Genomic DNA, 24417 nt, shown 5'->3' on the forward strand with positions numbered 1-24417 from the left:
TCTAAGGTTGAATTTGAATATGTTCATAATTTAAATGTATATTTAAAACTGGAAATATTTTTAATTTTTAATTTAACATATATTTAAATATATATTTAAGTTTGATTTTAAACGTTTTTTAGATTAAATATATTTTAAACATATTAAATATATTTTACATAATTTATTATATCTAAATATAATAAATTTAAATAAAATATAAATATTTAAATTCGAATTTAATTTAAATATCAATATTTAAATTTAGATTTAATAAAGATTATATAATATTTAAAAAAAAACAATAAATGCAGAATATGGTTCGTGACATTATGCGTCCTGAAGATCACATTGTTGAATACCTTGATCGCCCACCATATGTGTGTATTCATTATCTTTGTTCATTTATTATTATTATTGTTGTTGTTGTTGTTCATTATAGTATTATGATTATTATTGTTATTATTACTACTACTCATTATATTTTTCAATTTGTTTCAGAATTCAAGAGATTTGGGATCAAGATATCTCTACCAAGATGTATATGATCTCCAAATTGAAATCGATTACCTTGGAAGATGTTGCACAATGGGCATCCACTTCGACTGTGGCCCTCGCCTCCACAAAGCCTGCAACGCCTAGGACCACGCATATCACGCATATCCATTTTATTCAAGAAGTGGGTTATTTTGGGACGCCCTTTGGAGACTCGCTTTAAGTGCGGATTAGGTATATGTCTTGGTTCTTGATACACCGTCCATGTTGTTGGATTTTCTAATGGCTTAAACCGTGTTCTATCCACCTTTTTTATCTCATCCATCCTATATACCTCATGAACGTATTGTTGCCAATCAAGTCGTTAGTTCGCATAACATGTAAAGACATGGCGACAAGAGATTTGATCTGTCTGAAACTCACCACAATCACAATACCGTTGACGGAAATTCACCACGAACTCCATACCACTGGCCATTTCACGTACCTCAAAGACTTCATTCTGCATGTTAAATAGGTTAACTTAGATGTTTCCCGTTACTTGCGGATTTGATTGAAGTTTGTTGCTAGCATATTCAAAAAATACATGCCCTGCATTCCTTCGAACCTCAGCCTCAATCCTCTTCCTAGTGAACAACTCATTTAGTCAATAAAAAGTTGCTTTACAAGTGACGTGATAGGAAGATTTCGCACTCCTTTCAAAATTTCATTGATGCACTCTACTAGATTTGTGGTCATATGACCCTAACGATATCCATTATCAAATGCCAAAGCAAATTAATGTTGTGGGATTCGATGGAGTCATCGCGTGTAAGCCTCACCACGCTCACGCAATCTTGCATACTGCACATTAAATTCACGCACAATCCTACAATAGCCTGTAAATAACCAACAAAACAAAATCAATAAGATGGGTGCTATATGTTCCTTGTAAAAACGAAGACGCCATTATTTCACAATAATTTACGTACCCATGTTGACTATCATTTTCTGCAAATACGGTGCCTTGAAATTTCTCAAGAAGTTGGATGCTATGTGCCTAACACAAAACATTCGGATAGCTCTTGGAGACTCCCATAATCCATTACTACGAGCTATTGCTGAGGTAATAGAATAATGTCGATCAGAGATAAGTCCAACACCATCTCGAGTCATCACATATGTGCGCAAATGAGTAAGAAAGAAGTGCCATGCATCAGAAGTCTCACCCTCAACAACGGTAAATGCAAGAGGCATAATATTACCATTGCTATCTTGAGAAATTGGAACTAATAGAGCTCCTTTATGTTTTCAGTACAGATGTGTGCCATCTACCTGTACGATTGGTGTACAGGTCCTAAATGCTCTAATGCAAGGATTAAAGCTCCAAAATACCCGCATCAGTATCCTAACATCCTGGACTACCTCATCCCCTTGGTATGCTGGTGTAATTTTGATCTCAACTACTACTGACGGTTCTTTTTGTGCCATTGCTTCAAACCACGATGGCAAAGCTTCATAAGAAGCTTCCCAACCACAAAAAAAGTTCGCAATTTCCATTTTCTTGGCGAGCGCTGCTTTGCGGTAACTTGTCGTATAATTGAATTTTGACTGCACTTCAGAAATCACAGATTTCATTTTCAAAGATGGATCAGCTTCAACCAATGGCTCTATCACCTCTGCAATCATGTATGAATTTAGCTTGGCATGATCTTGAAAAATTCTAGTTCTGATGCATCTGTGGCTACCATTGTATCTCCTTATAACCCAACAAAACTTTCTCTTAATAAGACTAGCCCTAATAAGCCAATTGCAACTTGTTCCGTATTGTACACATTTAGCATAAAAAGTGATTGACTCAGATTCACACACCCAGTAATCCACTACCCTGCGAATGGTATAATCTTTAATTGCTGCAATAGCAGTCTCTCTAGAACTGAATTTCATGCCAACAACAAATTCACCGTTCGTAACAACAACAGGATCTACAGCAATAACAACAAGAAATAATTCTAACTATTGCTTTATGATTCAATAATAATAATAATAATAATAATAATAATAATAATAATAATAATAATAATAATAATAATAATAATAATAATAATAATAATAATAATAATAATAATAATAATAATAATAATTGAACGTTTTAGAAGGCTTAGAGAATGGGAGGTTGAATCTATTACCTTCTTTAATTTTAATAAAATAACCCTTTAAAACAAACTTTCAGTCTAATTCTGTTTGAACTCAACAACGAAAAATTTATGAGACAATTTTATTTTATCTCATGAATATTAGAAAATAGAACAAAGAAGGGAAGAGAGAAGCTGACACCATCTTGTATCCTGGTTCAGTTGCCTTCTGCAATGCAACCTACATCCAGTTTTCACCACAACAGTGGTGAAATTTTTACTATAGTTAAAGTATTACATACATCAATTTCATAGGATTGACACAATCCTTTCACTCTCAAGTTCTAACCTAACTTGACTTGGTTATGCTAATATCTAACTCTTCACTCTTAGTGCTCACCCAACTAAGAAAAGGGTACCTCACTGGTACAAGATACAAGACACAAAACCAACCTAAAAAATCTGAAATCACTCTAGGCTTTTCACTCTAGTGTATCACTCAGCCTTTTATCTCACTCTTTGGCTTTTTCTTAAGCTCTCTCTTTCAGCCTTCTTTTTCACTCAAGAAATTACAGAAAAATATACATTGAAAATGAAAACTACAATCTATAAAACATGAAGGAGATTAATGATTCAACAGCCTCTTTGCTATGTGATGAACCAAATTTGCTTGCCTCTAATTTAGTTCCTCATTCTGGCGGAATGCTCCTTTGATTAGGAAACACTGTCCAAGTTGATGAACTTCTTTAGAGAACTCTTCTCGGAACATAAACCTCAAAACGTTGGTTATCTCTCCTTGCTCCAGAAAATTAAAATCTTTCCTTTTGTATCATCTTGCATATTGCTGAGTTGCTTTCTACCAAGTCAACTCCTTGAGCTGTGTGCTACCAGCTTAGCCGTTCATTTTCTTCCATTAATCCTTAAATTAGGAACTTTGGTTCTGACCCTCTTTCTTGACCGAAAGCTTTAGGGAAGCAAAGAGGAAAAAGTTTTTCAATGGCAATCCGACATCTGAACCCTTGAGATACTACTTGGTTTCCAAGAAATAATCTTGGCCTTTAATTTACAGCAGTGCATCTCAGAAACCCCTTTCTCCATTTATCTCAGATTGGAATGGCAGAAAACTGGAGACGAAAGGAAGAAAGTAAGATGCATATAAAAGAAAATGAATCACCTTTAGCCTCTGACTTAGCTTGATGTGGTTTGATTTGGGTGATTAGACCTCAACCTTTCTTGCTTAATCCTTCTCTTTCTTTCTTCTTTGGTGAATAGTTGAAGAACGAAACTTTCTCTCTCTTTCCTCTGAGTTCTGACCGAAGTGAAAAAATGAACGTTGCTTTAGAGGCAACAACTTGGAGGAATGAGCTTGAGTAAACTTTCATTCGGGCTTGGGTTGGCTTTCATCCTGATCAGCCCAAGTGATTTTTTTGCTCAATCAATTTGGGCTTTAAGTGATTTATAGCCCATTTTTGTTTCTGGTTTGATCTCCATCCTATTGGGATGCTGCAATATTATTTCTTTGGCCTGCATTACTTAATAAAAGATAATCAACACAAATTGGGTAGTTAACCCAATGAAAATAATGTTTGTCATCATCAATTATGTTAGTTAATTTCTTAACTCAACAATCTCCCCCTTAATAAAAAACATAATTGAAATAATGATCAAAAGGAATTGAAATTTGATAAAGTTTAGAGACTTCCCTTTGATTTTGTGTTGCTCCCCCTTTCCTTTAAAATGGTTTCTCCCCCTAAATTTGTGCTCTTCTCTTCTCTCCTGTTTGCATATTTTCATAAGAAGCATAACAATTTGACTATACGCAACCTGTTAAACATGAATGAAGCAAACGACAAGGTTTTTGAAGAGTTTGGCATCTAAAAGTCCATCCCAAAATTGAGCGACCATATCGTCCATGAAAACTAATATTTAGTTTAAAACTTTTCAACAATTAACAAAACAGAGCATTAAGTCTAACGATGGCAAAACAGCAACCATCATTTCAAATTCTGATGCCAAAAAAATCACAGCAGCAGCAAAATAACCAGAAAAATAACCAGATAACCAGATTCATGATTCATACTACTACTCCCCCTTTTGTCATTAAAGGTGGAACAAAAGAGTCAATACCTGCAACAAAATGTTAGTGCTAAGTCCAAACCAGTAGGTAACTAAAACTAAGTACAACAGTTGTTAAAAGTATTACAGTCATCTAGAATAAGACATAGAGTAGTTCAAAAATAAAAGACAACAGTTTTCATGAGATAAAAGTAAACACAAGGCAACAGCAACATGAGACAATCTCAGGCATCCGAACCATCTTCCTCAAAATCAGCTTCTTCTTCAGCATCAGTGGTAGCATCTTCATTTTGTTGAAGATTATCAATGAACTTTATGAATACAGCCACTCTATCTTTGGATTTTCTGAGGAAATTCTCATGCTTTCTAGTTAGCTTCCTGTGTTCTCTACTCAAAGCAATCATATGGTTTGAATAGGAAACAAATAAAGTAGATTTTTTCCCAGTTGATACTAATGTACCCTCAGTAGAAGGTAGAAGAGAATCTTCAGGAACAGATTCATTATCATCATCATCTAGAACCACCCTTTCAAAGCGAGTGGCTCCCTTTTTTTGCTGTTTCACTGAACCACCTCCTTTTATATATGAGTGTCTATTTTCATATGACTCATTGGACAAATCAACACCAAAATGTCAAAAATACAAGTTAAGAACATGCCATAAGGGAGGGCTTTATCTTTCTCACTTCGAACAGAATCAAACATAATCTAACCATTAAATAAGCAAAAGATATTTCTGTTTTTGTTAGAAGAGCATACAAAAAAAGAGTGTCAATGTAAGATACCCTTTGATATGAACCACTCTGAGGAAGGATGACATGATTTACTATACGGTGCAATTGAGCACGTTCATAACCTAGGACTCTGTGAGTAGGGGTGATGCCATCAATTAAAGAAATATATTCACAAATATGAGCCAGAGCATCATTGAAAGAGATACCAACTCCTTCATCTCACTTACTCAGTGTATTTCAAAGAATCACTGATAGTTTCATTGTTTAGCACAATGTCTCGGCCCTTGACATAAGAATGAACACTGCCCTAATGGTAAGTCATATTTTCATAAAACTCTTTTACTAAAAGTGGGTAGACAGGCTTTTTGATGTTAAAAAGATTATTCCAGTCCAGAAATTTTAAATTTTTAACAAAAGGAAAACCTTTCTTTTTTGGATTGGGTAAATCAGCAAGAAAAGTGGGACATAGGGTACGGTACTTAATAACTCCTTCATAAAAATCATTATTCATGGCAGACCTAAATCTGTGAGGGTTATAATTTGAGTGAGAGGTCATGAAGTGTGATTTGTGTGCAAAGAGATCAGTGTCTGGTTCCCTAACAGTTTTAAGAGGCATACGTGGTTTACCTTTCTGAGGATGAGTAGGAACAGACCTTGGCTTAGGCAAAGTTGACTTAGGGACTAGTTCTTTAGTAGCAGGGCGTCTGCCCTTGGATGAACTGGGTTTGGAAGGAGGCTCCTTTGGTGGTGGCGTAGACTTGGCAGAGGAAAAGGGAATCCTCGAAGGATTCTTGGTGCGAGCCATGGTGTCTGTGCGAGGAGGAGATGTAAGAGGAGAAGGAGAAGGCGTAAATGTTCAGTATTGTGAATGAGTGGAGGATTTTAGTTTTACAGGAAGCTTGAAAATATTTTCACAAGGAGGCTTTTAAGGAATAGTTTTCTTCCTCATTTGGTTGATTTCTGATTTTGAACAAAGAGAAGCAGTAAATGTAAACCCCGATAAATTAGTAGATAATTAATCAATAAATTAGTTTTTAATAAGGAAGATTAAAAATGCGAAGATGATATTAAATTAGGATAGAGCTCATCGAAACGAGAATTTTGACACCAATTTTGAAGAAATCGGTCCAAGATCGGACCAAACGGGCCGAACTGGTTGAACTGGGCCCAACCGGGCCAATCTTTAAATGGACCCACGTCCTTTCTTCATCCTCATTTCATCTGAAATGAGATTGAAAGCTTCAGGGAAGGAGAAGAATGCCGAACCCTTACGGTGATTTCTGACTCACATAACTCCTCCGTCCGAGCTCCGATCGCAGCACCGTTTGCGACCATGCGATCACCGCGTCAAACTCTACACTTCTACAAGAACAATTTCATAGGTAATTTTTTTCTATCCCCAGCCATCTCTTCCCCCAATTTTGGAAAATTAAGCGGGGATATTAAACTTCTTTGTTCTTTGATGTTTTAGGATCCAATTAGCTCGAGAAAAATGTACACTCTTGCTTATGTGAAGCTTGGGTAAGGTGAGGATACCATAATTCTATTTTAATTTTATTAAATTTGAGCTTTGAGTATTAAATTGGATATATATGTGTTATAAATGTGTATTAGGTTGAGAATAAATAATTGGAGCTTGAAATTGTGAATATTGGAACTTGGAGGAAGTTGAGCTTAGAGTTTGTTGAATTTTGAGGAGCTGCCTTGGTTTTGAATAAATTGATTTGGTCGTTACGTGAAAATCGGTCAAGGTATGGTTTAGGTTTCTTGCATTTAATATATAAGGTTCTGTGAAAACTTAGGCTAGATGACCATAGGGTAAGTTGGAAAGTATGTGTATATTGTGGTTTAGTATTTTGTTATTAAATATGGATTGATGTGGTATTGATTAGTCGAAGGATTAATGAAATGATAATCAATGAATTGAGGACACAAATGTGTAATTCGTAAACTATGGTTTGGTTGTGAGACTTGGCTTGTATATATGCAATTGTTGTCGGTGGTTTTGGCTTGTGTATATGTGATAATTGTGGGTGTGAAGTATGATGTTTATGGTGGATATGGTATTGAGGAAATAGGACTTGTTGATGTTAGTATGTGCAGGGGAATGTATTGGGAGCACGAGAATTGTTTGAATGAGGAAAGAGGTTTTGCAAGTTTTTTCTAAAAGTTGGTTTTGGCCGAACTTTGGCGAGGTATAACTTGGCTTCTGGACCCTCAATTAGCTTCCAACTTGTTTTAAAATGAAAATTAGATTCATGAAGTTTATGTCGTTTGAAGAACAGAAGGAAAGCAATTTAAAACGATTGAGTTATGCCCATCGAAAGTTTGGGTGACAAATATGTGATGATGCACCTAAAAATTGTAAGGTTGCAGCTCTCTGGTTGAACTATGGTTGTTTTTTTGAAAAAAAAGTACAGCCACGCGTACGCGTGGCCCACACGTACGCATGGAATGGAAATTTTGGTTGCACGATGCAAGTATCCCTGTGCGTACGTGTGATGGACCACCAAGCATGCCCACGAGTACACGTGGCACCTGTTCCAGTAAACATGATTTTTAAGGTTTTAAAAACCTATTTCAAACTTCTACACCTCTATTTTCATTCCGTTGGTCATAAATAATAGTGTTAAACCTGATAATCAGATGAAGTTAGGAAATGAGGATAACTTGAAGGTGAAGTACAGTTGAAAGGTGATGAATTGATTATGAGATGTTATGGATAAGTCATATATGATACTTGACGGGATATTCTGATGAAAGATTATGTATGAAATTTGGCTTGAATGATTTAATGATCTGATATACGAGATTTCCTACAAAAAATGTCGTGGCTTGCCACCACGTGTACCAGATTGAAAACTCGATATTCTGTTGATCCCACGGTGTGTGACCAGACACTATAAATTCCCGGGAATGTAACCCCCATTGAGCGTTATTGATTATTTTAGAAAAAGCTATGCATAGACTCTTGGGGATGCACGTCGGGGGACAGTATAGGTTTTTGGACTTGTCGGGTTGGCTGGATAACCAACAGATGAGCCTCATCAGCCATAGGACAGGCATGCATCATATGCATATTACTTGAATTAATTGCTTGTGTTGTAATTGGGTGTGCTTAAATGTACTTGCCATGTTAAATGTATATGTGTTACCTGCAGTATTTGTAACCTTCCTGTGCTTACCTTTATCTGTTTATTTGTCTGTAAAATGCATGATGGAGTTAGAGGTATGGAGAATGGCAATATGAGACTTAGATTTAAGATTAAGTTAAGTTAGGTTTAGATACTCTTAGAAAACGACCTTTTATAGCTTCTGTTTAATACTTTAAGCTCTATAATCTGAGTGTCGGCGTTCTAAGATTGCCTCTGGCATTCCCAGGACCTTATCTATTATGTGTGTGGCACCTTTACCATACTGAGAACCTCCGGTTCTCATTCCATACTATGTTGTTATTTTTCAGATGCAGGTCGAGAGGCGTCTCTTTAGGCGTCTGAGCTCCTGAAGCGAAGTGGTTACTGACTTATTTTGTTGTGTATATGTATGTACTTAGCTTACTCTCCACATAACTTGTTCCTTTTGATCCTCTTAGAGGTTTATGGAGAGATAGGATTTTGTTTTTGTACATTTAGGTTTTGGATATGTGTGTGTGTGTGTGTGTGTGTGTGTGTGTGTGTGTGTGTGTGTGTGTGTGTGTGTGTGTGTGTGTGTGTGTGTGTGTGTGTGTGTGTGTGTGTGTGTAAGTATTCTTCGACCAGCCTTCACTTCCCAAGCTGAGTTAGGAGCTTGTTATTTTGTATCTTTGACTCTCTATTCCTACTTTTATTATGTTATGTTTGATAGATATAGTTTTCTTGACACGCAAGTTATTCCGTTTCCAGAGCGTTGCGCTTTTTATTTCGCGATTTTGTTTTACCCATTTTTCCAAGGCTCCTAGTTTATTATATTCTCTCTGCTATTATATGTACACATTTCATTTTAGAGGTCGTAGCGGCTCACCACCACTGTGTTACATCCTAGGTGTAATGCTTTGTGTGGTAGGGTGTTATATTATGGTATCAGAGTAGTTCGTTCCTATAAAGCATGAAAGACGGACTAATTGTGCTTTTGTGCATTCTCTGTATATGAGTTTATGTGCTACTTAGGATATCAGACTGGTATGTGTAGCATACGTGTTCGTGAACATGCATTTGGGACTTTAAAGTATTAAACTTGAGATATTAAGACTGATCACCTTAATATCAATTGTTTAGTGTGAACAGGAACCAAATGGCATCTTGTGAGCGCAGTCATGGGCATAATCGAGGTCGAGGACGGGGAGGTAATGAGATAACTATACCGATGGATAGTTTGACCAATTTTGTGACCGCAATGACGAGTGCTGCTGCTGCCATTGGTGTTGTTGCTGCTACGACCAGTCGAGCGATGGATAGGATGGAGCCACAAGTTAGAATTGGTAATGATGGTGGAAGTAAACGTGAAGGAAGGAATAATGTCCCAAGTGCAGTGGTACCAGTGGAGATAACAAATTATCCAGAGTTAACTAATATAGGTCAAGCAACAGGATAAAGCTCAAGAAGAACTGTGTTGGCAAGGAATAATCACTGAGAATATTTTACAGAGAAAAAGGAAAAGGAGAAAATATTACACCTAGGAGCCAAAACTTCAAGAGGGGTCGTTCTGTTACTTCACGCTCTCAACGCCAGAACAATGACCGAAGGAATGACAACTTTCCGAATCTAAATTCAGAAGGACAAATTAGTACTCAACCGGAAGACTTAAGATGCCCAAGATGTAAGAAGTACCATCCGAACAGACCATGCAGAGTCGGGCTAGGTGTATGCTACAAGTGTGGGAAGTCAGGGCATATAGCTCGGGATTATCCACACAAGAAAGGCCAGGATGCAGCTGAATCTGATTCTCAGACCCGAGGTAACCATAAATTAGCAGTTGAATTTCAAACTTCCTTGCATATCATTAACATGTGATATTCATTCGTAATATATGATGCACGTTGATAATTATAAAGCCCAAGTCGATGACTGGTTGAAGGCTATTAGTTGTTAAGACAGAATAATGTTTAGTTAACTTAGAAGGGTGGACCGGTTTGGAGAGATGTTAGGTTTAAAATAGATAAGGGTTAGAGATAAAGATAATCCAGAAACTACTTTCAGGATACGTTATGGTCATTATGAATATACGGTGATGTCTTTTGGGTTAATCAATGCTCCGGCAGTATTTATGGATTATATGAACAAGATTTTTCGGTCGTACCTGGAAAAGTTTGTCATTGTCTTCATTGAAGATATTCTTGTTTACTCTAAGACTGAAGAGGAGCATGCTAATCACTTGCGAACTGTGCCACTAATTCTGAGAGACAGGAAGTTGTATGCTAAGTTGTCTAAATGCGAGTTTTGGAAGAGTGAGGTAAAGTTTCTGGGTCACATGATGAGGAAGCAGGGAATAACTGTGGATCCTGCTAAAGGTGGAAGTAGTGATGAAAAGGAAGCGATCAACTTCAGTAATAGAGATTAGGAGTTTCCTAGGTTTGGCGGGATATTATCACAGATTCATTAAGGGATTTTCACAGCTCGCCTTACCTTTAACTAGGTTGACTAGGAAGGATACGCCTTTTGTCTGAATTTTGGAGTGCGAAAAGAGTTTTCAAGCATTGAAGCACAAATTGACTACTGCACCCATATTGATATTTCCTGAGCCAAGTGAACCGTTTATGTGATAATTGTGGGTGTGAAGTATGATGTTTATGGTGGATATGGTGTTGAGGAAATAGGACTTGTTGATGTTTGTATGTGCAGGTGAATGTATTGGGAGCATGAGAATTGTTTGAATAAGGAAAGAGGTTTTGCAAGTTTTTTTTAAAATTTAGTTTTGGCCGAACTTCGGCGAGGTATAACTTGGCTTCCGGACCCTCAATTTGCTTCCAACTTGTTTTAAAATGAAAATTGGATTCATGAAGCTTATGCCGTTTGAATAACGAAAGGAAAACAATTTAAAATGATTGAGTTATGCATGTCGAAAGTTTGGGTGACAAATATGTGATGATGCAGCTGAAAATTGTAAGGTTGCAGCTCTTTGGTTGAACTACCGTTATTTTTTTGAAAAAAAGTACGTCCTCACGTATGCTTGGAAAGGAAATTTTGGTTGCACGATGCGAGTAGCTTTGTGCTTACGCGTGATGGACCAGCAAGCATGCCCACGCATATGCGTGACATGAGGTATTGATGAGCGGATAATTTATACGCTTTTTGGCATTGTTTTTAGTATGTTTTTAGTATGTTTTAGTTAGTTTTTATTATATTTTTATTAGTTTTTAGTTAAAATTTACTTTTCTGGTATTTTCTTGCTGAAATTGAGGGACCTGAGTAAAAATCTGATTCAGAGGCTAAAAATGATTGCAAATGCTGTTGGATTCTGACCTCCCTGCACTCGAAGTAGATTTTCTGGAGCTACAGAAGCCAAATTGGCGCACTCTCAATTTCATTGAAAAGTAGACATCCTGGGCTTTCCAGAAATCTATAATAGTCCATACTTTGCCAGAGATTTGATGGCCCAAACAGGCGTTCCAAATCAGCTCAAGAATTCTGGCGTAAAATGCCGGAACTGGCACAAGAATGGGAGTTAAACGCCCAAACTGGCACAAAAGCTGGCGTTTAACTCCAAGAAAAGTCTCTACACATGAAAGCTTCAATGCTCAGCCCAAGCACACACCAAGTGGGCCCGGAAGTGGATTTTTATGTCATTTACTCATCTTTGTAAACCCTAAGCTACTAGTTCTCTACAAATAGGACCTTTTACTATTGTATTTTCATCTTTTGATCACTTTAGATCTTGAGATCATCTTTGGATGTCTAGTTCTTAGATTATGGAGGCTGGCCATTCGGCCATGCCTAGACCTTGTTCTTATGTATTTTCAACGGTGGAGTTTCTACACACCATAGATTAAGGTGTGGAGCTCTGCTGTACCTCGAGTATTAATACAATTACTATTGTTCTTCTATTCAATTCATCTTATTCTTGTTCTAATATATTCATTCGCACCCAAGAACATGATGAATGTGATGATTATGTGACGCTCATCATCATTCTCACTTATGAACGCGTGCCTGACAACCACTTCCGTTCTACAAGCAAACAAGGCTTGAATGTTTATCTCTTGGATTCCTTAATCGGAATCTTCGTGGTATAAGCTAGAATTGATGGCGGCATTCAAGAGAATCCGGAAGGTCTAAACCTTGTCTGTGGTATTCTGAGTAGGATTCGAGGATTGAATGACTGTGACGAGCTTCAAACTCCTGAAGACTGGGCGTTAGTGGCAGACGCAAAAGAATCACTGGATTCTATTCCAACCTAATTGAGAACCGACAGATGATTAGCCGTGCTGTGACAGAGCGCGTTGAACATTTTAACTGAGAGGACGGGATTGTAGCCACTGACAACGGTGACGCCCAACATACAGCTTTCCATGGAAAGGAGTAAGAAGGATTGGATGAAGACAGTAGGAAAGCAGAGAGACGGAAGGGACAAAGCATCTCCATGCGCTTATCTGAAATTTTCACCAATGACTTACATAAGTATCTCTATCTTTATTTTATGCTTTATTCATAAATCATCTATAACTATTTGAATCTGCCTGACTGAGATTTACAAGATGACCATAGCTTGCTTCATACCAATAATCTCCGTGGGATCGACCCTTACTCGCGTAAGGTTTATTACTTGGACGACCCAGTGCACTTGTTGGTTAGTTGTGCGAAGTTGTGATACAGAGTTGAGATTGCAATTGAGCATACCATGTTGATGGCGCCATTGATGATCACAATTTCGTGCACCAAGTTTTTGGCGCCGTTGCTGGGGATTGTTTGAGTTTGGACAACTGACGGTTCATCTTGTTGCTTAGATTAGGTATTTTTCAGAATTTTTAAGAATGAATTCTAGAGTTTCAAGGTGATGTTCTTATCATCACCAAAGCTGATTGATTCTCATCAATTTAGCTCTTGAATGCAATGTCCTGCTGAAGCTTGGCTAGCCATGTCTAATTTCTTTAGACTAAAGCTTTAGACTAACATTGCATGATTCCTGGAATTCTTATTAAAAATTTTGAATCTCTTTATTTTCTTTTTCCACATAATTTTCAAAAAAACCAAAAAAAAAATTACAAAAAAAAACCAAAAATATTATATGTTTCTTGTTGAGTCTAGTGTGTCATTTTATGTTTGGTGTCAATTGCATGCATTCTTTGAAATCAATCATGTGTCTTCATTGATCTTGAAGTTGTTCTTGATGATTTCATTGCTCTGATCTTTAAATTCTCTTGTCTTGAGTGTTTTGTTGTTTCTCATATGCATTCTCAATTTGTTAGTGTCAGTAGTATACAAACTTCTAAGTTTGGTGTCTTGCATGCATTGTTTATTTGATTTTAGTTGCATTTTGATTATTCCTCATTATTAAAAATCCAAAAAAAAATTTAATTTGTGTTTTTTCAAGTCAATAATACAGAGAATTGAAGATTCAGAACATTTAGCAGAGGAACTACACAGAAAAAGCTGGGCATTCAAAACGCCCAGTGAAGAAGGAAAACTGGCATTAAAACGCCAGCCAGGGTGCCTGGCTGGGCGTTTAATGCCCAAAAGGGTAACATTTTGGGCGTTAAATGCCAGAATGGATAGCATTCTGGGTGTTTAACGCCAGGATGGCACAAGAGGGAAGATTTTGTTTTTAATTCAAATTTTTTTCAAGTTTCCATAATTTTTCAAAATCAAATCTTTTTCAAATCATATCTTTCCAATCATATATTTTCAAAATCAATTTTTTTCCATTTTCAAAAATACTTGCTAATAATTAATGATTTGATTCAACATTTCAAGTATGTTGCCTTTTCTGTTGAGAAAGGTTTAATATCTGAATCATATCTTTCAAATTTCTTGTTAGCCAAGTCATTAATTTTCAAAATCAAATCTTTTTTTTAAATTGTTTTTTAAATCATATCTTTTCAATCACATCTTTTTCAAAATTAATTTTCAATCATATCTTTTTAATTTCTAATTTCAAATTCTTTTTCAAAAATCACTTTATTTCTTTCTCAATCTTAGTTTTCAAAAATCAATTACCATTTTTTTTCAAAATTTCTTTTAATTAATTCACTTTAATTTTTGAAAATTTCTTCCCCTCTTCTCACATCCTTCTATTTATGGACTAACACTCCTCCTCAATGCACAATTCGAACTCTGTCTTTCGTGATAAGTTCGAATTCTTCTACCTCTTCCTTCTATTTTTCTTTTTCTCTGACACCTCAAGGAATCTCTATACTGTGACATAGAGGATTCCATATTTTCTTGTTCTCTTCTCTTTCATATGAGTAGGAGCAAAGACAAAAGCATTCTTGTTGAGGCTGACCCTGAACCTGAAAGGACCTTGAAGCGAAAGCTAAGAGAAGCTAAAGCACAACTCTCTGTAGAGGACCTAACAGAAATATTCAAACAAGAAGAAGACTTGGCAGCCGAAAACAACAACAATGCCAACAATGCAAGGAAGGTGCTGGGTGACTTTACTGCACCTACTCCCGACTTCTATGGGAGAAGCATCTCTATCCCTGCCATTGGAGCAAACAACTTTGAGCTTAAGCTTCAATTAGTTTCTCTAATGCAATAGAATTGCAAGTTCCATGGACTTCCATTGGAAGATCCTCATTAGTTTTTAGCTGAATTCTTGCAAATTTGTGACACTGTCAAGACCAATGGGGTTAACCCTGAGGTCTACAGACTTATGCTATTCCCTTTTGCTGTAAGAGACAGAGCTAGGATATGGTTAGACTCACAACCTAAAGAAAGCCTGAACTCTTGGGAAAAGCTAGTCAATGCCTTCTTGGCAAAGTTTTTTCCACCTCAAAAATTGAGTAAGCTTAGAGTGGAAGTCCAAACCTTTAGACAGAAGGAAGGTGAATCCCTCTATGAAGCTTGGAAAAGATACAAACAATTGATCAGAAAGTGTCCCTCTGACATGCTTTCTGAGTGGAGCATCATAGGTATCTTCTATGATGGTTTGTCTGAACTGTCCAAGATGTCATTGGACAGCTCTGCTGGAGGATCTCTTCATCTGAAGAAGACGCCTGCAGAAGCTCAAGAACTCGTTGAAATGGTTGCAAATAACCAATTCATGTACACTTCTGAAAGGAATCCTGTGAACAATGGGACGAATCAGAAGAAAGGAGTTCTTGAGATTGATACTTTGAATGCCATACTAGCTCAAAACAAAATATTGACTCAGCAAGTCAATATGATTTCTCAAAGTCTGTCTGGAATGCAAGCTGCACCAGGCAGTACTAAGGATGCTTCATCTGAAGAAGAAGTTTATGATCCTGAGAACCCTTCAATGGAAGAGGTGAATTACATAGGAGAACCTATGGAAACACCTATAATCCTTCATGGAGAAATCACCCAAATCTCTCATGGAAAGATCAACAGAGACCTCAACAAGGTTTTAACAACAATAATGGTGGAAGAAACAGGTTTAGCAATGGCAAGCCTTTTCCATCATCTTCTCAGCAACAGACAGAGAATTCTAAGCAGAGCCACTCTGACTTAGCAACCATGGTCTCTGATCTAATCAAAACCACTCAAAGTTTCATGACTGAAACAAGGTCCTCTATTAGAAACTTGGAGGCATAAGTGGGTCAGCTGAGTAAGAAAGTTACTGAATTCCCTCCTAGTACTCTTCCAAGCAATACAGAAGAGAATCCAAAAGGAGAGTGTAAGGCCATCAACATGGCCGAATTTGGAGAGGAGAAAGAGGCAGTGATCGCCACTGAGGAAGACCTCAATGGACGTCCACTGGCCTCCAATGAGTTCCATAATGAGGAACCATGGGAATCTGAGGCTCACACTGAGACCATAGAGATTCCATTGGATTTACTTCTGCCATTCATGAGCTCTGATGAGTATTCTTCCTCTGAAGAGGACGAAGATGTCACTGAAGAGCAAGTTGCTAAGTACCTTGGAGCAATCATGAAGCTAAATGACAAGTTATTTGGTAATGAGACTTGGGAGGATAAACCCCCTTCGCTCACCAAAGAACTAGATAACTTGACTAGGCAGAGATTACCTCAAAAGAGACAGGACCCTGGAAAGTTCTCAATACCTTGTACAGTAGGCACGATGACCTTCAAGAAGGCTCTATGTGACCTAGGGTCAAGCATAAACCTCATGCCTCTCTTTGTAATGGAGAAGCTAGGGATCTTTGAGGTGCAAGCTGCAAGAATCTCACTAGAGATGGCAGACAATTCAAGAAAACAAGCTTATGGACTTGTAGAGGATGTTCTGGTAAAAGTAGAAGACCATTACATCCCTGCTGATTTCATAGTCCTAGAGAATGGGAAGTGCATGGATGAATCCATCATCCTTGGCAGACCCTTCCTAGCCACAGCAAAGGCTGTGATTGATGTTGACAGAGGAGAATTGATCATTCAAGTGAATGAAGAATTCTTTGTGTTTAAGGCTCAAGGATATCCCTCTGTAACCATGGAGAGGAAGCATGAAGAGCTTCCCTCAAAACAGAGTCAAACAGAGCCCTCACAGTCAAACTCAAAGTTTGGTGTTGAACCCCCACATTCAAACTCTAAGTTTGGTGTTGGGAGGTTCCAACATTGCTCTGAGTATCTGTGAGGCTCCATGAGAGCCCACTGTCAAGCTACTGACATTAAAGAAGCGCTTGTTGGGAGGCAACCCAATGTTATATTTATCTATTTTCCTTTGTTATTTTATGTTTTTTTTATAGGTTGATGATAATGGGAAGTCACAAAATCAATTGAAAAAGCAAAAACAGCATGAAAAACAGAAAAAAAAAACATCACACCCTGGAGGAAAACTTGCTGGCGTTTAAACGCCAGTAAGGGCAGCAAATGGGCGTTTAACGCCCAGTCTGGCACCATTCTGGGTGTTTAACGCCAGAAAGGGGCACCAGACTGGCGTTAAACGCCAGGAAGGGGAAAGAAGCTGGCGTTAAACGCCAGAAATGGGCACCAGCCTGGCGTTTAACGCCAGAATTGGCAGAAGGAGCATTTTTGCTCGCCACTTGGTGCAGGGATGAATTTTCCTTGACACCTCAGGATCTGTGGACCCCACAGGATCCCCACCTACCCCACCACTCTTTCTCTTCTTCACCTATTCACCAATCACCTCAACACCTCTTTCCCAAAAACCCCTCACCTATCAAATCCCACTATTCTCTTCACCACTCACATCCATCCTTCATAAAACCCCACCTACCTCACCATTCAAATTCAAACCACTTTCCCTCCCAAACCTACCCATACATGACCAAACCCTACCCCTCTCTCCACCCCTATATAAACCCTTCTTCACTCCTTCTTTTTCACACAACCTAAACACTACTTCTCTCCCTTGGCCGAACCACAAAGCCACCTACATCTCCTCTATTTCTTCTTCTTCTACTCTCTTCTTCCTTCTTTTGCTCAAGGACGAGCAAACCTTCTAAGTTTGGTGTGGTAAAAGCATTGCTTTTTGTTTTTTCATAACCATTTATGGCATCTAAGGCCGGAGAAACCTCTAGAAAGAGGAAAGGGAAGGCAAAAGCTTCCACCTTCGAGTCATGGGAGATGGAGAGATTCATCTCAAGGGTGCATCAAGACCACTTCTATGAAGTTGTGGCCATGAAGAAGGTGATCTCCGAGGTCCCTTTCAAACTCAAAAAGAGTGAATATCCAGAGATCCGACATGAGATCCGAAGAAGAGGTTGGGAAGTTTTTACCAATCCCATTCAACAAGTCGGAATCTTAATGGTTTAAGAGTTCTATGCCAATGCATGGATCACTAAGAACCATGATCAAAGTGTGAACCCGGACCCAAAGAATTGGCTTACAATGGTTTGGGGGAAATGCTTAGATTTTAGTCCGGAAAATGTAAGGTTGGCATTCAACTTGCCCATGATGCAAGGAGATGAACACCCTTACACTAGAAGGGTCAACTTTGATCAAAGGTTGGACCAAGTCCTCATAGACATTTGTGAAGAGGGCGCTCAATGAAAGAGAGATTCAAGAGGGAAGCTGGTTCAACTGAGAAGGCATGACCTCAAGCCCGTGGCTAGGGGATGGTTGGAGTTTATCCAACGCTCAATCATTCCCACTAGCAACCGGTCCAAAGTCACTATAGACCGGGCTATCATGATTCATAGCATCATGATTGGAGAGGAAGTAGAAATTCATGAGGTTATATCCCAAGAACTTTATAAGGTGGCGGACAAGTCCTCTACCTTGGCAAGGTTAGCCTTCCCTCATCTCATTTGTCACCTCTGTTATTCAGTCAGAATTGACATAGAGGGAGACATCCTCATTGATGAAGACAAGCCCATCACTAAGAAGAGGATGGAGCAAACAAGAGATCCCACTCATGGACATGAGGAGATTCCTCATCATGAAATCCCTGAGATGCCTCAAGGGATGCACTTTCCTCCACAAAACTATTGGGAGCAAATCAACACCTCCCTAGGAGAATTGAGTTCCAACATGAGACAACTAAGGGTGGAGCACCAAGAACATTCCATTCTCCTCCATGAAGATAGAGAAGATCAAAGAATCATGAGAGAGGAGCAACAAAGGCAAGGAAGAGACATTGAGGAGCTCAAGCACTCCATAAGATCTTCAAGAGGAAGAACAAGCCACCATCACTAAGGTGGACCAGTTCTTTAATCTCCTTGTTCTTTATTATTCTGTTTTTCAAATTTTTATGCTTATGTTTATCTATGTTTGTGTCTTATTACATGATCATTAGTGTCTTAGTGTCTATGCCTTAAAGTTATGAATGTCCTATGAATCCATCACCTTTCTTAAATGAAAAATGTTCTTAATTGAAAAAGAGAAGAATTGCATGAATTTTGAATTTTATAACAGATTAATTATTTTGATGTGGTGGCAATACTTTTGGTTTCTGAATGTATACTTGAACAGTGCATATGTCTTTTGAATTTGTTGTTCATGAATGTTGGCTCTTGAAAGAATGATGAAAAAGGAGACATGTTACTGAGGATCTGAAAAACCATAAGAATGATTCTTGAAGCAAGAAAAAGCAGTGAATACAAAAAAAAGTCATGATCCAAGGCAAAAAGAGTGTGCTTAAGAACCCTGGACACCTCTAATTGGGGACTCTAGCAAAGCTGAGTCACAATCTGAAAAGGTTCACACAGTTATGTGTTTGTGGCATGTATGTATCCGGTGGTAATACTGGAAGACAGCGTGCTTTGGGCCACGGCCAAGACTCATAAAGTAGCTGCGTTCAAGAATCATCATACTTAACTAGGAGAATCAATAACACTATCTGGATTCTGAGTTCCTATAGAAGCCAATCATTCTGAATTTCAAAGGATAGAGTGAGATGTCAAAACTGTTCAGAGGCAAAAAGCTACAAGCCCCGCTCATCTAATTAATACTAATCTTCATAAATGTTTTTGGAATTAATTGCATATTCTCTTCTTTTTATCTTATTTAATTTTCAGTTGCTTGGGGACAAGCAACAATTTAAGTTTGGCGTTGTGATGAGCGAATAATTTATACGCTTTTTGGCATTATTTTTAGGTAGTTTTTAGTAAGTTCAAGCTACTTTTAGGGATGTTTTCATTAGTTTTTATGTTAAATTCACATTTCTGGACTTTACTATGAGTTTGTGTGTTTTTCTGTGATTTCAGGTAATTTCTGGATGAAATTGAGGGACTTGAGCAAAACTCTGATAGGAAGCTGACAAAGGACTGCTGATGCTGTTGGAATCTGACCTCCCTGCATTCGAAATGAATCTGGAGCTACAGAACTCCAAATGGCGCGTTCTCAATGGCGTTGGAAAGTAGACATCCAGAGATTTCCAGAAATATATAATAGTCTATACTTTATTTGAGAATTGACGATGTAAACTGGCGCTCAACGCCAGTTCCATGCTGCTATCTGGAGTAAAACGCCAGAAATACGTCACGACCCGGAGTTGAACGCCCAAAACACGTTACAACTTGGCGTTCAACTCCAAGAGAAGTCTCAGCTCGTGGATAGATCAAGCTCAGCCCAAACATACACCAAGTGGGCCCCGAAAGTGGATTTATGCATCAATTACTTACTCATGTAAACCCTAGTAGCTAGTCTAGTATAAATAGGATAGTTTACTATTGTATTAGTAATCTTGGGACGTTTAGTTCTCAGATCATGGGGGCTGGCCACTCAGCCATGCCTGGACCTTTCACTTATGTATTTTCAACGGTGGAGTTTTTACACACCATAGATTAAGGGTGTGGAGTTCTGCTGTACCTCAAGTTTTAATACAATTACTACTGTTTCTATTCAATTCTCTTTATTCCTATTCTAAGATATTCGTTGCACTTCAACTTGATGAATGTGATGATCTGTGACACTCATCATTATTCTCACATATGAACGTGCGTGACTGACAACCACTTCCGTTCTACCTTAGACCGGGCGCATATCTCTTGGATTCCTTAAATAGAATCTTTGTGGTATAAGCTAGATTGATGGCGGCATTCATGGGAATCCAGAAAGTCTAACCTTGTCTGTGGTATTTCGAGTAGGATTCCAGGATTGAATGACTGTGATGAGCTTCAAACTCCTGAAGGCTGGGCGTTAGTGATAGACGCAAAAGAATCAAGGGATTCTATTCCAACCTGATTGAGAACCGACAGATGATTAGCCGTGCTGTGACAGAGCATTTGGACCTTTTTCACTGAGAGGATGGGATGTAGCCATTGACAACGGTGATGCCCTACATACAGCTTGCCATGGAAAGGAGTAAGAAGGATTGAAGGAAGAAGTAGGAAAGTAGAAAAAGAAAGGGCACAGTATCTCCATACGCTTATCTGGAATTCCCACCATTAATTTACATAAGTATTTCTATCCTATTTTAATTATCTTTATTAGTTCCTAACCCACCAACCCCTTCCTTCGTAGAGCCGTGTATTGTAAGTGATCCGAACCTGCCCGGAGTGAGTCTCCCATAGAGGCAAGTGAAGTTGGTGAGCCGTATGATGGGCAACTATCTCCTGCGGTTCGGAGAGGACTCAGCTGTTAGTTAGTACCCCCTTTCGGGGTGGACCTTTCACTCTATTTTATTATATACGCTTACTATTTATTATTTATTAATATTCAAAAATCCATAATCAATTATTATCTGCTTGACTGAGATTTACAAGATGACCATAGCTTGCTTCATACCAACAATCTCTGTGGGATCGACCCTTACTCACGTAAGGTTTATTACTTGGACGACCCAGTACACTTGCTGGTTAGTTGAACGGAGTTGTGACCACACATAGTAAAGAGCTATTATAATTATTCCATACAACAACAAAGAATACAACATTGATGATCACAATTTCGTCCACCAAGTTTTTGGCGCCGTTGCCGGGGATTGTTGAGTTTGAACAACTGACGGTTCATCTTGTTGCTCAGATTAGGTAATTTTCTTTTCAAAACTTTTCAAAAATCTTTTTCAAAATTTTTCTTTTCTTTTTCGTTTTTTCCAAAAAATATTTTCGAAAAAAATTTAATAAAAATTCAAAAAAAATCATAAAATCATAAAAAAATCAAAAATATTTTATGTTTCTTGTTTGAGTCTTGAGTCAATTTTTAAGTTTGGTGTCAATTGCATGCTTTAAAAATTTTTCTTGCATTTTTTCGAAAATTTCATGCATTCATAGTGTTCTTCATGATCTTCAAGTTGTTCTTGACAAGTCTTCTTGTTTGATCTTGATATTTTCTTGTTTTGTGTCTTTTCTTGTTTTTCATGTGCATTCTTGCATTCATAGTGTCTAAACATGAAAATTTTCTAAGTTTGGTGTCCTGCATATTTTTTTTGCATCAAAAATTTTTCAAAATTATGTTCTTGATGTTCATCATGATCTTTAAAGTGTTCTTGGTGTTCATCTTGACATTCATAGTGTTCTTGCATGCATCTTGTGTTTTGATCCAAAATTTTCATATTTTGGGTCATTTTTATGTTTTTCTTTCTCATCTTTAAAAATTCAAAAATAAAAAAATATCTTTTCCTTATTTCCCTCCAAATTTTCGAAATTTTGGGTTGACTTGATCAAAAATTTTTAAAAATTAGTTGTTTCTTACAAGTCAAGTCAAATTTTCAATTTTAAAAACCTTATCTTTTCAAAACTTTTTCAAAAATTAATTCTTTTCCTTCTTTTTTCTTATTAATTTTCGAAAATTTTTTAAAATATTTTTCAAAATCGTTTTCTTAATTTTATTTCAAATTTTCGAAAATTACACAAACAATTAATGTGATTGATTCAAAAATTTGAAGTTTGTTACTTTCTTGTTAAGAAAGGTTCAATCTTTAAAATTTTAGAATCCTATCTTTTAGTTTCTTGTTAGTTAAGTAATTAATTTTAATTTTAAAAATTAAATCTCTTCAAAATATCTTTTTCTTAAAAATCTCATCTTTTTATCTTATCTATTTATCTTATCTTTTTATCTTATCTTTTTCAAAATTTTATTTTTTTCAAAATTTGATTTAAAAATATCTTATCTAAATTTCTTATCTTCTTATTTTTTCAATTTTAATTTTAATATCTTTTTCAACTAACTACTTGACTTTTTGTTTGTTTCTTATCTTTTTCAAAACCAACTAACTACCTATCCCTCTCTAATTTTCGAAAATACCTCTCTCTTTTTCAAAATTTCTTTTAAATTTTAATTTTAATTATATCTTATCTTTAATTTTCGAAAATCACTAACTACTTTTTCAAAATTATTTTCGAAATTCTCTCTCTCTTCTCTTCTTCTATTTATTTATTTATTTACTAACACTTCTCTTCATCTCAAATCACTACTTCTATCCTTACCCATTCTTCTTCACTCTTCTTCCCTTTCTTCTTCTACTAATAATAAGGATCCTCTTTACTGTGACATAGAGGATTCCTCTTTCTTTTCTTGTTCTCTTCTTCCCTATATGAGCAGGAACAAGGAAAAAGACACTCTTGTTGAAGCTGATCCAGAACCTGAAAGGACTCTGAAGAGGAAACTGAGAGAAGCTAAATTACAACAATCCAGAAACAACCTTTCAGAGATTTTTGAACAAGAGAAGGAGATGGCAGCCGAAAATAATAATAATGCAAGGAGGATGCTGGGTGACTTTACTAAACCCACATCCAAATTTGATGGAAGAAGCATCTCTATTCCTGCCATTGGAGCAAACAATTTTGAGCTGAAACCTCAGCTAGTTGCTTTAATGCAACAAAACTGCAAGTTTTATGGACTTCCATATGAAGATCCTTATCAATTTTTAACTGAGTTCTTGCAGATTTGTGAGACTGTAAAGACGAATGGAGTAGATCCTGAAGTCTACAGGCTCATGCTTTTCCCTTTTGCTGTAAGAGACAGAGCTAGAACATGGTTGGATTCACAACCTAAAGATAACCTGGACTCCTGGGAAAAGCTGGTCACGGCCTTCTTGGATAAATTCTTTCCTCCTCAAAAGCTGAGCAAGCTTAGAGTGGATGTTCAAACCTTCAAGCAAAAAGATGGTGAATCCCTCTATGAAGCTTGGGAAAGATACAAGCAGTTGACCAAAAGGTGTCCATCTGACATGTTTTCAGAATGGACCATATTAGATATATTCTATTATGGTCTATCTGAGTTTTCGAAAATGTCACTGGACCATTCTGCAGGTGGATCCATTCACCTAAAGAAAACGCCTGCAGAAGCTCAAGAACTTATTGACATGGTTACAAATAACCAGTTCATGTACACTTCTGAGAGGAATTCCGTGAATAATGGGACGCCTCAGAGGAAGGGAGTTCTTGAAATTGATACTCTGAATGCCATATTGGCTTAGAACAAAGTGTTGACTCAGCAAGTCAACATGATCTCTCAAAATCTGAATGGATGGCAAAATGCATCCAACAGTACTAAAGAGGCAGCTTCTGAAGAAGCTTATGATCCTGAGAACCCTGCAATGGCAGAGGTTAATTACATGGGTGAACCTTATGG

At 37.3% G+C, this 24417-nt stretch overlaps 1 non-coding gene across 1 annotated transcript; it reads right to left on the minus strand.

Moving 5' to 3' along the window:
* Positions 1-23911: 23911 nt before the first annotated feature.
* On the minus strand, positions 23912-24015 carry LOC112763900 (small nucleolar RNA R71). Its single transcript, XR_003182956.1, has one exon. It is a non-coding gene; the product is annotated as a small nucleolar RNA R71 (small nucleolar RNA).
* Positions 24016-24417: the final 402 nt, after the last annotated feature.

Source organism: Arachis hypogaea, chromosome 2 (assembly GCF_003086295.3).
Source record: "Arachis hypogaea cultivar Tifrunner chromosome 2, arahy.Tifrunner.gnm2.J5K5, whole genome shotgun sequence".
NCBI lineage: Eukaryota > Viridiplantae > Streptophyta > Magnoliopsida > Fabales > Fabaceae > Arachis > Arachis hypogaea.